Genomic DNA, 15084 nt, shown 5'->3' on the forward strand with positions numbered 1-15084 from the left:
TCTGTGCAATATTAATCTGCATACAGTTCATACCACAGAATGCATTGCAAAATCTCTTATTCTGACCTCTGTGGTGGTGAAAAACGACCAAAAGGAGTGAAAAATAAAACAATCTATTTCCAAATTTGTTCTATCTTTTTCCAAAGCAAAACAGTAAGAGAAGATTCAATGAAAGACAGGAGATTCCAATTTTAAATTTGTGAAAAATGTGCCTTTTCTTCATTAAGTATCTTGTAGTCTCTGCAAGAAAGGTTCATATTTGTAGGTGCTTTCATTGAGCAGGACAATTTAGATACATAAAGCCAAAATGAAATTCAAGTGCTTGTAGGATCATCCATTAAAGGGTGATAAGAATCTCATACAGATTTGTCTGCTGGCCCAGAAATCCAGGGGAGAAAGGTATCTATGAAGATCTTAGCTAAGTACTTATGTCCTGCTGTTCTCTCCATGGGGCAGGATTTTCCCTGTTTGCACTGTTGTTGAAACAGCTGAGGTAGAGCTGTGGGTAGTCCTTGTTCCTTGCTTATATTATAATTTTTACTTAGCAAAGTTAAAGTTTACAAAATTAAACTTGTAGTTAGCCAGACTGTTCTGCGTCTGCCAGTCACATGCTTCTTGTGTCTCCCTGGAGTTTAAAGGTAAGGGTAATAGTAAATTACATATGGTGTAAGCAGATAAACTACATATTTGTGCAGGAAACATAACAGTGTTGCCATGAGCAGTCAAGCAGTCACAGCAGTGATCTCTACACAGTGTACTTGTAAACTGAATATGAGTGGAGGATGATGAAAATATGCAAAAAACATATCTGTATATAAGAAACTCATTTAAACAGATTTCTAGGAGAAAAGTGCATCATACTATTCTTCAAACAACTATAACTTTTGAAAATGTTTGAGAAAGAGTGAATTTTTGCAAATCTGTAACTAAGTTTTCGTTAAGGTGGCCATGATTCATTCCCTTACTGTGAGGGAGGTAGTTTACCAACTAGGTGGAACATCTTTTTAAGTTGGTGTAGGTGGAACATGCTCATTCTTTTCTGCTACTCAACAAAAGTACCACATTTTGCCTAAGCCTTCATTGCTGTCTAATCTTTTGCCAGATTTTTCTATATCACAGATACAGCAGGAAATATCAGAAAAGCCCCAGACCAAAGAAATGAATTGAAACCTAGCTCGCGTAACTCTTAACTACAAGGAAAGTCCCTGAATTATTCCATTACTTGTCCTCTTTGCCTCTTTCTGGAAATTGTGTGTTGCCTGAGATTCTCTCATACACTTACAAACTGCCATTAAATCTCTTCTAAATTACCTTTTCCAAGATTAAAATTGTTTCTTCATTCTATTGGCATTAAATAGTGCTCTTAATCCTCAAATACTTTTTGTTCTCTTCTATATTTTGTAATATCTGTTCCCTGGATGGACAGGCTGCAAAACTCTCACCACAGTGTGTGAGTCAAAATTCCTTTGACTGGTGTATCTCACTTTAGGCTACTTTTGGTTACAGCCTCAGTAGTCAAGGCAGAAAAGGAAATATTCTGTTACATTTTGTCTGGTGTTTATCTCCATGAATCAATTTTATGTAAAAAAAGATGTCCAGTACACCCTGTCTTCCCCAACACTTTCTGAATATACTACTCAGTACTTTACCATAATATTAAAATAGAAGCGCAAGAGTTTTTGTTAACTGTGATCTCTTCTTCAGCATTGCACTTTCCATGTATTTTCTAAATCCAGCCAATGTTACAGTTTATTCTTCTAAAATTTAAAACGAACTCCTTATCATTCAGATTTTTTTTTTTATCTATCTCTCTCGATTCTCTATAATGTTTACCATGAAAATTAATCAGTTCTTATGTTTGTTTTTTGTTTTGTTTTGTTTTTCAAAAACTTTCTCTCAAGGTACTGTATAAGGTACAAATACTTATTAACAGCTTAGTTATCTACAGTTAAACATGTTCTGATAACATTTGTAATATGCAGGCATGAAGTAAAGGTCTCAATTTGTGACATTCAGGACCCCAGCAATTAGTTTACTTTGTGTTAATTCCTCATCAGTGTGGGATGTTCCCTGTTTCATTTGTAAAAGGCATACTGGTTTTGTTCCCCAAGCTGGCACTGGCACCACTCACTCTGCTTTTCCCCCTGGTCTTCTTTCAGAGCTGCTAACGGCACAATATCAGACATTTCTGCCATGATTGGATGAAAGTCATTTCAATGCAGACTGCTCATGTACAAACTTAAATTCAAAAAACAGTTTGGTATAGCTATGAAAGACTCTTCCGAAAATGTCAAATTTCATATATGATGTGCATATGCTTACTTAAAAATTTACTAATTACAGTCACTTAAAATATTAACAGTTTCAGTCAACTTGATAAGTCTTTTATAACATATTGGATGATGATTTTATTTCTGTGCAACCTCTGACAATCTTTATTTTTCTTATTTCAACACTGATTTGTCCTGATGATTCAGGACTATTTTAGAGTAACAGTGAGACTCTTTAATCTTATGTTAAGATTTCCTTTTATTAACCTCCACTAGTCCTCAGTAAAGTCAATATTTATCCATAAATATCTTTCTCAGTGTCATCTCAGGTGTCATCTCTTTCCTGTGGTAGATGCAGGGAAATAGCACTGAAGTTGTGATTCTGTGATTCTGTGTGATTCTTTGATGCTTAGAGTAAATTCTGATTGTAGTCCTGAAATGGAGAAGTGAGTGTGACTTAAACAATGGACATGAATGGTTTTGCACAGAAAAATAATTTGCTTGAGATCACTTTAGCTGATTTATTTTTGAGAGAAATGGTGGTCTGTGACAGAAAATGATATCTGTTTTGTTCCTTTGTGAAATAAGCTGCAATGTACATAAGTACTGTGGATTTTAATTCCAATCATATTCATATCATATGTGAAACTCTTAGAAATCAGATGAAAAATCCTATTTTCAGAGTAGACATTAAGAAAATTAATTTCTTCCCTTTTAGGAGTAGAATGCAACTTGTAGGGACTCAGTGTGTGAACATTCCAGGACATGCCATCCTGGGCACAAATAATCATTCTCATGCTCTACCTTATGAATGTGGAGTACCTCTTCAAATTTTATTATCTTTCCTTGCTTTTTTAATGCTTTTTCTTTTTGTTTTGTTTTCTTTTCCTCCAAAGGGATGAAGGTTTTCAAGGGATGCAAAATAATTGCCTTTTCAAAAAATGTGTTTTGCTGGTAAAATAAATGTTAGGAGATGAGACTAATAATGAACAGAATATTGTTTTATTAGTATTCATTTATGCCACTGTTACTTTGGGAAAGGGGGAATAATCTACAAATACTAGAGAGAGCTCAAAAAGTAGTTTTCCTTGCATATCAGGGGAAGATATTTGGTGTGTGTTAGTGCAGCTTACTGGCCAAAGTGACAAGCAAATTCACGGCATTTTAAATTGAAAGTTGCTTCTGTGAAATCAGTAGTTAAAGTAGGATCGGAGTGTAGAAGACAATTTTAAACAATTGAAACCTGTTAGAGTTGATAGAGGTAGTAGTTGCAAACCTGTCCTCTGGTATTGTTTGCTTCTTGCTGCTAGTTCCCGCTGAATAACATAAAAGTGTGTTGACTCATTTGCTGAATTTTAAGAATGAAGCCTTGTAATCAAGGCTTGATGTACTCCTTTTGTATAAAAAAAGGTCATGTGATATTGCTCTTTTCACACTGTGGCTAATGCTTCTGATATTGTATGAAGTGTTCCCTGAAAGCAATGTTTCCTATTTTATTATGTTGGCCCATGATATCAGAGGCAGATGTTTGTGATGTGGCAGTAGAGGTTGAACATTCCCACCAATATTCCATTATATTTTGTTGCTGTGTGACAGATGGCAACAGAGGAGTAGTCTAACAAAATGGTTTCTGACATGGAAGTGCTATAGAGTGAAGGTATACCACTGAATTTCTTTATATAGAAAAAAACCACACCCATTGACATTCACTGATGCATGCTGAACATTTCTGGAGACCACACAGGGGATGTGAGTGCAATGAGGCAATGGCTGGTGTGTTTCAGCTGTGGTGACAGCAACAGAGGGTCAGCTCCGCTGGGACAGATCATTACAAGAGCAGCACACAGGCTCTTGTTCATTGCTGGCAAAAATGCATTGCTAGTGGTGGTAAGCATGTTGAAAAAGAGTGTTTTGTAGTTGAGAATTTGCTCTATCAAATAGTGTTATTGTGCTCTTCATTGCTGTTGTGGTTTCCAAATAAATAGGAGGCATTACTTTTGGAGAGAACTATGTACATAGTGTGGAATTTGACCTTTACAAAACAATTGCAAAATACATTTGAAATCACTGTAATAATATCCATGGAAAACAGAGAGGAGTTGAGAAACAGGAAAGTTTTACTGAGTATAGAATAACAACAATGCATTATGCTTATTTCCTGCTCTACCTTCCATCTATCTTCCATCAGTTCCTTAAAATAGGTTATTACAATTATGTGCTATTTTCCACCTGGTAGCTTTCTTAGCAATACCCAAAGCAATTGTCTTTCCTCACAGACACTTCATATTCCTTTCTTACTGAGATCATCTGTGCTTGTCCATACTCTTACTCTGGCACCCATGAGTAGGCAGGATTGCAGAAGTACGCTGAGCAAGGAGGGCTGTGGATGAAACCTACTATGGCCATTTTTTAATGTTAAATAAAGGACTACAAATTTTCATGTTTACCTATTGCAGGCATCTGATCTACTGGAACAGAAGTATATTTTTTAAAATGCACTGCAGCTTTCCCTTCTTCAGAGAGAACACAGAAAAATTAAGGATTTTCTCAATTTCCTTGGACCCAGGAGAGCCAAAGTCAAGGCTCATACAGAAGGATTTCAAGTAGGAGTTACGAGTGGAAACTGTGGCTTCTACTTTCTTTGAGCCTCTCTGATAATTTAGAAGAAACTGTGCCATTCAAAATATCATTGCAGTCTTATAATCAGAGATTCCTTTATGCTTGGATACCTGAATCTCCTTGGTCAGTACTCAAGTTTAAATCCCTTCCAGGATGTACAAGTAATTTGTGTTAAGATAATGTCAAACTTACATTAGAAAAAAATAAGGTATGCTGTGGGGCTATCTGAAATGTAAATTTAGCCTGGACTTGTAAAGATTTTTTTAGCAGTCTTTTCTTTTAATATGTGCTGTAATTTTATAAGCCGTCTTATTGCATACATTGTTGGTATCTTGCAGCCAGCTGGTGGGTTCCAAGGCAGAGACTATCACATGCATGCATCACATGGGTTTCTGATGCTCTTGTAGATACTGCAGTCCCTAGAAAAGCCCTTTTCTGGGCTGTCATGCTTAGATATAATGATGAGATGTTCTACTTAAGAATTCAGCACACAACATAGACCTAGCTGTGGATTGTGGTGCTCCACCTTTTTTTTTTTTTTTTTTTTTTCATAAGTAAAAGATGTGATATGTTTCACAATGATATGTTTCATCTTATGTTGTTGCTCTCAGATTGCATGTGTGAGAACACACCATCTAGAAAATGATTTACAAACATGGATGCAGCGTCTGACGGCACTTGATTTGTGAAGGACAAGGCATATGTTTGCCTTGTGGTGTGTGCTCATACATCAAAATCCAATGAAAAGTGCACTGACTACATCAGTGATAGGCCTATTACCAAATAAAAAAAGAAAAAGAAAAAAAAAAAAAAGAACAAAATGCTATATGCTATGTGGAAATAACAGAAAATTTATTGATTCTCTCTGAATGACTTATGGCTATAATGGACAGTATGAAAATCCTAAGCCAGTCTATTTTATGTTTGTAAATAATTGACTAAGAACACAGTTCTAAATTGGATAAGTGGAATGAGTTACATGCAAGGAGAGAACTGTGGAAGCTGTATGTATACAGCACGTAGCAGTCTTTTTTCACAAAGTTAAAATAAACTTTTCCATTGTTGCAACTACCCTTAACTCTACTATAATTTTCAATTCAGATATACTGTAATCTCTGAGCTCATTCTTTGTGTTTTGTATGACGGCTGTTAATTGCTTATATCACTTTTATTTTTAGTCTTGATGTATTACCAGACTGTTGTTAATATCTTATTTACTGTTCTGACCAATTTGAACAGCCTTCTACCTGACTCTTCCAGGAATGTCTAGTCTTTTCTCATCTGGCTGTATCTTCTATTTTGTCTGTCTGCAATACAGTCTTTTATCTTTGCTTCTCACAGAATCACACAGAATTACCCGGGTTGGAAGGGACCTCAAGGATCATGTAGTTCCAACCCCCCTGCCTGGCAGGGCCACCAAACATACACCTTTACTAGATCAGGTTGCCCAGGGCCCCGTCCAACCTGGCCTTGAACACCTCCAAGGACGGGGCATCCACAACCTCACTGGGCAGCCTGTTCCAGGACCTAACCACTCTTCTAGTAAAGAACTTTCCCCTAACATCCAACCTACAACTGCTTCTGACAGTTTGTTTTTTATTTAAATTCCGTGTTGCATGGTTCTACATGAGTGCCTGGGTGTATAGTAACATTAGTGCACAGGTTGAAAATGGGGACACTCAATGTCCTGAAGAGGTGACTTTGAGACACTCACACATCTCCTGGCTCCAAACACACATAGGGCCACTTATATCCTTCCAAGTTCAGGTTACCACCAAATGGAGAATTCTATCCTTTTGCCAGTGACAAGCATTATCACCAGGCTTCTGAGCTGGCTCTTAGTTTGTGTACCTTTTTAATGAGCTAGATCAGGGACTGATCCTGCTGCAATCTGATTTTTATTTATCATGGTTTACTTTCTGGATCATATTCCTAGTCCACTCTATGATGCAGCTGTAAGATGCAAGTATGAGCATAAGCAAGATGGAGGAGCAAATGACTGAGGTTGGGTAGGAGAACAGAACGGACCGCTTCTTCTGGCAGGTGCCCCCATTTATGCTGCAGTTTAAATGTCCTGAGTTCCAAACCTGGGGAGAGACAGCACATAGGAATGGCTGACTTGCACAGGGGCAGGAGTCTGCAAGAAATGTGATTGGCAACACCATCCATCTTTATATGGCGGGAGCTTCTGGCTCTCTATTTGGTTTCTATTGACAAGCTCCATTTTAAATATGGGAAAGGTATGTGAGGACTGTTAACTCAGCTGTAGAAAGTTGCTCATCCCCACTGCAGAGCATGCAGTGGTACAGGTTACAGAAAGGACTCTGGGTAATATAAACCGGCATAATTAAGCACCTTATGGATGATAAGCGTAATTACCCAAGCCCCCAGGTAGAGGCAGCTGTAACATTTGCCAAACAGAAATTCAGGTAATTGGAAGATGTGGCTGAGCACATTTAGAAATTTGCATGTTGGATTTAAGAATCTCATTCAGTCCTTCTAGCAGATTTCTTGTTAGATTTCCAATTGGGAGCTTTGTTCAGCTCCAATATTCAACCAAATACATAAAAACCACTGGGATTTGGCCTTGGGATCTGCCACGGGAGTAGCATTCCTGGATAAATCAGGATATCTTCTGTACTGTGATGTGAAAGATTTATGTGAGGTTCTCTAAGCAACTGAAGTCACCTTACTAAAACAGGTAATGCCTCTGTGCAGGGTCTATTTGAGACTGTGACTCAAAGTCACCCTGATCTAATTTACCTGAAATCCTGAGCATGCATATAGTGTTACGGTTGGGGTCATAGGTGATGTCTGATTTGTATAATAAATCCTAATCTGTTCAGTAACAATGGAGGCAAATAACCTTAACAGTACAGAATCTGAACTAGAAAGGACAGCTGATGGTGAAACAAAAGAACTGTGGTAAATGGATGGTAAATAAATTTTGTACTGTTTAATTGTGCGGTTGATTTTGGCAAAGCTGAAAAATGGGAAGCATTGCAGAAGCTTAACCACTGGTCAGTTGCAACTTATGTTCTGTCACGTTTAACTCCCTTTTGTGATATTTTTATTGTTAGGCAAAAGCTAAACCATATTTAGGAATAAATACACATCAAACACTGAAGACAGAGCTTTCTAGAAATGTAATTAAATACAGACTAAATGCTTCTCATTTTAGAATGTTTACATAAATCTATATATGTTAGTGTATAGAAATGTACATATAAATTCCTTAAAGTTTTCCCTGGAGCGATGTAGCAATTACCTGGTTATGATTTTTACATGTTAGTTTTTGCAGATGATTTATCTGATTTATTTGGCTATTAAAGGCATATTTTCCTTCTTTCTTCTTTCTTCTTTTTTAATGCTTTCACAACAGAACACAGATAGCATATGTAACAGTGCATTCCTGTAATTATGAGGGGGGAAGCACAGACAAGAGCAGACAACAAGTAGCAAGAGCTGAAGGTGAGGTAGCTACTCATTTCATCTGCAAAGAGGTGGTGGTGGGGAACAGCATGAAACCTGGGCAGAGATGTGGCCAGAGTGGCAACCAGAAAGGATATTTTTATCAGCATTGTTTCAAACCAACTCTTACAGTAAGTATGAAAAGAGGAAAATAAGCCTTTGCGGTAGTGAACCCTGACTGAATTTTGAAATATTTCTTAATAATGTGTGGGAAAGGAACTACATCTTTACGGAAGCAATTGGAGCATGTTTTGAATGTGTCCTGCTCACCTGTTTAAGTGGAATTGGATATCCAGTGACACTTCTTGATACGTTTAGTAATTGAGAGTTCGTGGTTATGATTTTGCAAATAAAAAAGCATAGGAACTTCCAGCATTGTTGAAGTACTTTGTTAATGTGGTCTGTGCTAGACATGAAACCCCTCCTTTTTAAACTCATCTGAGTGCGTATTCCATCCATTCTTTGTCTGAAAAGTAGTCAAAGATACAGATTATATAAGCCTTTAATATTCATTGTGATTTACCTCTGCAAGATTCAGCTGGTTTGCTTTGTGATTGTTTTTCCAAAGGAAATGATGCATTGTAATCAATTTACTGTGCGCAGTTTTAAATGTCAGGGACATTTTTGTTACTTAGCAGACTCATTCAGAAAGGGACGATGCAGACTTTTTGAAATAAGGCTATTTTAAGGATTAACTTCTGAGGTTCAGCATATCTCAGCACAGTATATGCTTTCTTATTGTTTGCTCCATGAATTTAAAGTGGAGTGGTGTTTTAGGCAATAGTTAAGACACATGAATTGAGGTATATTATAACATTTTTTTTTCATTCCATCACTGCTTTTCTGACTGTTCTCTCAAATGCTGTAACTGTGACCACTTTTGAGTATTGACACTGTTTGAAAGTTCTCGGGAAACAGTAAATGTTTCCTTATTACAGAAATGCGTATTTGAGTGTATAATTCAATTAAAATGTCATAATCATAAAATGTTTAAAAAGCAAACTGTTCTTTGCACTAATTTGAAAAACAAAGAAGTTTTTAAATGGAGCTCTATGTAGCTTTTGTAGATATTTAGGCCTCTCTTCACTGTTGGTTGAGTTTATTTAAAGAGCTTTTCTAGTCACCTTTGAACCCAAATGATTTCTCCAGATGTACAGAAGTGAACAATGTAAAAATCTTGCTGCTTCAGCAGAACAGGATCCAGCTGGCAGGGAACTGGATCTGCAAGTCATTGGTTACAGCTGTGTTTCGATTTATGTGATGGTTGAAAAAATAAATTACTGGATTAAATGGCTAGAAAGAGGACTCTTTGTTTAGCCGTTGTGTGGGGACTGAAAGTGTTTATGGTGCTGTTTTCTGCAGAGCCTTTGCGAAGTAAGCTGGACAAATAGACTTATTCAAAACTTCTCTGAAATGTTGCGCATTCAGCTTTATTTCTTTGTAGAAGAAACTGCGTGTTTTTGTGAATGCTGTCAGCCAGCAACCGTTTTTAAGGTCTCCTCGCCTTTGAGAGTGGCGGTAGCATTTTAGCAATGTCTCTTAGGCACTGCAGTTTATCATTGGAAGTCAGTTTCCTTTAGTTAAAGGTTTTTAAATGCAATTCTTGGCATGCACACAAATACTTGTAGGGATGCTTTCAAACTCATAACTTTTTAATAGGTTTAATATTTCAACTTTGCATACCGCTTACCTTTTGCTTTACATAATAATGTTGATGTAACCATAAATCTGGTGCACAATAATTTACAAAGTAGGCGCAGCGAAACCAGAAACTAATGCCAACTGGTTGGATTATCGTGTATCTTATTTTAAGGTTCTAATGATGTAGGTGAATAATTTTGTCGAGGTTCTGATTATGTCTTATTATACAATTCTGCAAAGATTTACATGCTTAATTTTATCAAGCCATTCTACTGATCTTGCTGAGGCTGCATTGTGCATAGAGCTCATCACTGCTTTGTTGGAGATTTTGCAAGGAAGCATGTTAATTTTTTGCACATTCTTTCTGAGGACACTGTCCTGTGAGGTCTTGTGAGCTGTCTTTCCTACTGAAGGTAGCTTGAGTTGAAGGAGCTCAGATGTCAGTTCTTGCTGTGGAGTCCCAACCAAAGTCATTGGGCATTTTGCCATTAGCTTCTTTTATGCTACAATTTCACCTCTACAACTGGATTTAAATGCCTTTGCTTATAATAAATATCACAAGACCCACAAGCGATTTCTCTTAAGTAGCTCAACTGCCTGTGAAGTGAGAGGATACCAAATGTGAATAAAAGGTTTGATACCGGACCAACAGTAGTTTTAAAGGCTGCTTGCAGATGCTATGGAAAGATAAATAGTAGAATATAACTTTCAGTCACGACAGACAGTGAGCATATAGTGCATTTTTCAAAGCTTTAGCTGGCTTTCAACATAATAGATTGCAAAGCCAGGAGCTTTTCAGCACTTATATCTGTTTATTCAGCAATATTTCCTAGCAATTATTTTAGGCTGACCGTTTAGTTTCATTTTACAGCCATAAAACAGTCAGTAGCTGTAGCTGGGTATCAGTTACATTCTATTTATTAAAACATCTCTAAAATAGTGCATAAACGTGCACAGTTCTGGATATGATTAGAACCTAATTGTTGTTCTGTCAAGATCTCATTACTTTTCTGAAAACATTTTGCACAAAACATTTGCAAAGGATTGCCTTTATAAAATCCTACAAAACGTGGACCAAGGAGAGCTAAATAACAGAACAGGAGTTTTTTTCCCAAGTCAAAAATGAAATCAGACAAGTTGGCCAAATTCCATCATAAGCTACCCTCAGAAATACCAGAGAGAGGCTTAAAATATTTTACATTGAATATTTCCCCTCCCCCCTCCCTTTTTTATTGTTGTCCCCAAGCAGCATTATTACATTGAGAACCATGCGACAGAAAGTCGTGGTGATGCAGAATAAATAACCATAATGTATCAAAAGCAGACAAAGGTGTGATTGATCTGTCTGGAATTGGCAGACTCTTTCGCTGTGTCAGGCTGTTTCTTTGATCAATGAAGGTATAGCCTCTGACCCTTAAAAAAAAATCGATGAGATTGATTGAAAGGAGAGAGAGAACTATGAGAATGCAGGACAGCTTTAACCTTCACTGTCTAGAAAATTTAAAATATTCCAGTTTTGCAGGCATTGAGCCTGCTATTTTGTATTTTCTTATTAAAAAGGTTCTCTTCTCCCCAGTCTTCTTTTGAAACTTCTTAAAACAAGGCTTTCTGAATTTTTGTCAGAAATGTTTCTCTTCAAGCCACACTGTTAATTAAAACAGGAGAGCTTCCGACTATGGAACAGACTTTTACCTTTAATTAATAGAATAATTTCTTTTTATAAACTCTGACACTTATTGAACGTGCATGTAACCAAGAATTGGTGCTCAGGAAAATAGTTCAAATAATTTCAGAGAGAATATCCATCTGAAGTTACTTGAAGTGCTCTATTTACAGGAGCAGGCCCACTATCAATTGCAACAAAAATATGGAACTTCAGGAAATAAACAACATATTTTGGTAAACCTGTTCCATGTAATCTTGAGTTTTTATCAATGAGATACTATATACTCATATACCCATGTTTTAAGGAAATAGTGAAAATGTCATATTGGAACATTTACAAAGTTAGAGTTTTAAAATACTTGCTCAGGAGCAGACTGACGATGCAAACATGCATGTTTGTTCAAAAGCAGCTATGTGAACAGTTCTTACTTCATTTTAATATCAGGCTGTTTCTTTTCTTTTAGCGATCTCCTTTCAGTAGTTGTGCAGAATATCAGTACTTTTAATACTGCTTGATCAGATGGGAATTTCACTGTTACTAAAAAATAGGGAAAATCTGGATGCAATGTTTTTAAATAAGAAATGAAGAGGTAGATTTCTGTGATGGATCAGGGACGAGATAGATGTGGAATATTTCTGAAGTCTTTATCCCTTTGATGTTCTTATGCAGAGGTGAAGGAGGTATAAGGAACAATCAGATATAGCATATGCATAGCTGCCAGTCACTCTAGCCGCCTCTCAAGTTAAATGTTACAGTTAAGGAAGCTAAAATGGTTTTCAAATGGGTATCCTTTTCATGTGCACTGTGATGAAGAAACTTTTTCTTCTGGCAGAAGAGGGATGGGGGTGTTACCCTCCTGCTGGAGTGCACAGAAAATAGGAAGATGAGAACTGAAAAATCAGAATAATGTTTGATACTGCGCTTTCCCCTTTATCTAGGACACCCTGTGATTCTGCTTAGTTCTCATCGTCCCACTCCTTTAAGATTATTTTTTTGTTATTACAGAGAATCCTTATCTTTCACACAAAGTTTATGTTAATCCTTCAAATCACCTTATTCTTACTGCCTAAGAAACAAAAGGCTCATCCTGTGTTTGGATTGGTTTTGGCCCCTGACATCCTCAACACTCCTCTTTGTCTGTCCACAAGTAATAATCCAGGAAATACTTCTTTATATCTTTTCTTTCTTTTCTTTTTTCTGCTGCTCTTGTTCGTTTCTTCCCATATGCAAGCCGCATCCTTACAGTGTGGATGTGAATGCTGTCCCCTGGTGGATGATGCTTAAAGTCTGAACTCCTGCCTGCAAAACGGAGCAGCACCCTTCAGCTAGCAGCTCGATATGCCGTCTGGTGCACGGCATTCATTTTGCATTACTAAAGGACAGTATTAAGGTTTTTTTGTATCTCATCCCACTGTCAGCTAAACCTTTCCCAGAAACGATGTGAAGTTGAGGTCATTTTTTTCCATCTGTGAGGGGTCAGTTCCTGCAACAAAGCAGTTCCTGGCTGAGGCATAAGCCTGTTTAAAGAGTGTTGATGCTCATAGCTGAATCGTTTTGAAGACCAATATTTTATATTCCCGCTAATGACAACAGCTGGATGGTGAAACGCAGCCATCAGTCTCCAGTAATAGCCCATCCTGGCTCAGCTGGGGCAGCTCCAGCATGGTAAGGGTGGCATGCGTCTCTGCCCTGGCAGGTGCCATTCCCCAGATGCATCTGCTGGCCTCAGCCTCTGTGGGGAAACACCTATGTGCTACCTCATACTCACTCCTAGTACTTCCAGGAGCAAAAATCCCTCCCCAGAATACCATTGCCATGGCACGGGGGAAAATTCTGCTATTTGGCACTCACAGCACTGCATGGGCTGAGGCTGTGCACTCACTCTCTCCAGCTAAAAGGCAGCTCCATGGTTAAAAAAGGTTTGGTTGTGCATGGAGTCCGAGGCAGTGGGCACACTCAGAGGTGGAACTGTAAATGTAATGGGCTTTCTTTGACTATTAGCATTTTAGTCTATCAGCAGAATACATCTGAGACTGAAATTCTGCATACTTGCTACCTGTCTAGCAATACTTGGATTTCTTCTTCCCTCCTAGTAATTGGAAGAGGGATATGTGACAATTGCCACAGCATTTTTATGAACAGCTTTTTGATATTTTCAGGACTTATTCAGGAATAAAGGATCTTAAATCAATGAAATGCAATCTTCAGACAGCGGTATTTACATGCAAGATTTTAAAGTGGCACTGCTTGTATTCAAAGCTGATGGCTCTTTTCTCCATGCATTGGGTGTGGATTTACCGTGTTGTGAATACATGAGGTGAATGACTGGACAATTCCGTGAAATTTGGCCATGCATACAAATATGTCTTTACAACTTTTTTCACACTTACCCTCAGCTGGAAATGGATTTTCCTAGTGGTTGATTAACAAGCAGTGAGTTGTTCCTAACTAGGTTGAGGGCAAGAAGAGCTGTGTGGTATTGGATTAGTTGAAGGAGCGAACGGCTTCAGATTAATTCAACTAGTCTTCTATTTGTAATCTCCAAGGAAACAGCTGAGTTGAATGTTAATTAAACAGCAGTCTTTGATCCACCCAGCCACTCCCGGAGGCATGATAATAATATATAAGCGCACACACAGCAAATATATAATAGGTGCATTTAAAGGAGTGCATCTCACCTTACCATATTCCACTCAAAACAGTATCTGTTGACCTGTTCTGATATCTTTTAAATAGGGAAAGAGAAAACAGAGAAAAAGGCTAAGTTAAACTTGGATAATCTGGAAGGCAGAACAGCAGAGCAAGTATGAGCTCCCATTTTGAGGATGTAGAAGGGTTAATGATTAGAAGAGTGGAATCAGGAAAGACCTTAAGCCCAGTTCTATGACAGTGGTAATTGAGCTGATTGATTATGACATCTCGTTTCAGACGACTATTGATTTAATCTAGTCTGCAGTCCCATCGGTCCCAGAGGTGCTCCCAAGTGAGGCTCAGCACTTGAACCTGGGTACTCTTCCCTACTCACTGTGTGGATATAAATTTCCAGAATCTGCAGCCATTTACGATTTTCACTCATCTTTATGCTTTTATTCAAATGCTTCTAATTTTGGCAGTGTAATGTTCTTAACCACTGAAGGGGCAGAGGCTGGGAAAATGAGATGGCTCAGATAGAAGAAGTGGTTTTTTTTCATTTTATTTATTTATTTATTTATTTTCAAAAGAAAAAAGAAAAAAAACCAAGACAGAGAACCAGGGCAATGTGTCTAGTATTTGCATCTGTTGTTTCTGATTCGTAGAGCTAGCAAAGGCTGCTGTTGGAGGCAGTTCACAGTGCTGTATCAGTAGGCAGTTTGCTGTATGCGCACGTTCAATTATTAAAATAGTAGATATTTTTTTCTTTCTGTCTGATAGCCACAG

General features: G+C 37.6%; 1 long non-coding RNA gene across 23 annotated transcripts in view; it reads left to right on the top strand.

Moving 5' to 3' along the window:
- Positions 1 to 15084, top strand: part of LOC107322457 — a 396746-nt gene that overhangs the window by 282554 nt on the left and 99108 nt on the right. The gene's annotated exons all lie outside the window — the stretch shown is intronic.

Source organism: Coturnix japonica, chromosome 1 (assembly GCF_001577835.2).
Source record: "Coturnix japonica isolate 7356 chromosome 1, Coturnix japonica 2.1, whole genome shotgun sequence".
Lineage (NCBI taxonomy): Eukaryota > Metazoa > Chordata > Aves > Galliformes > Phasianidae > Coturnix > Coturnix japonica.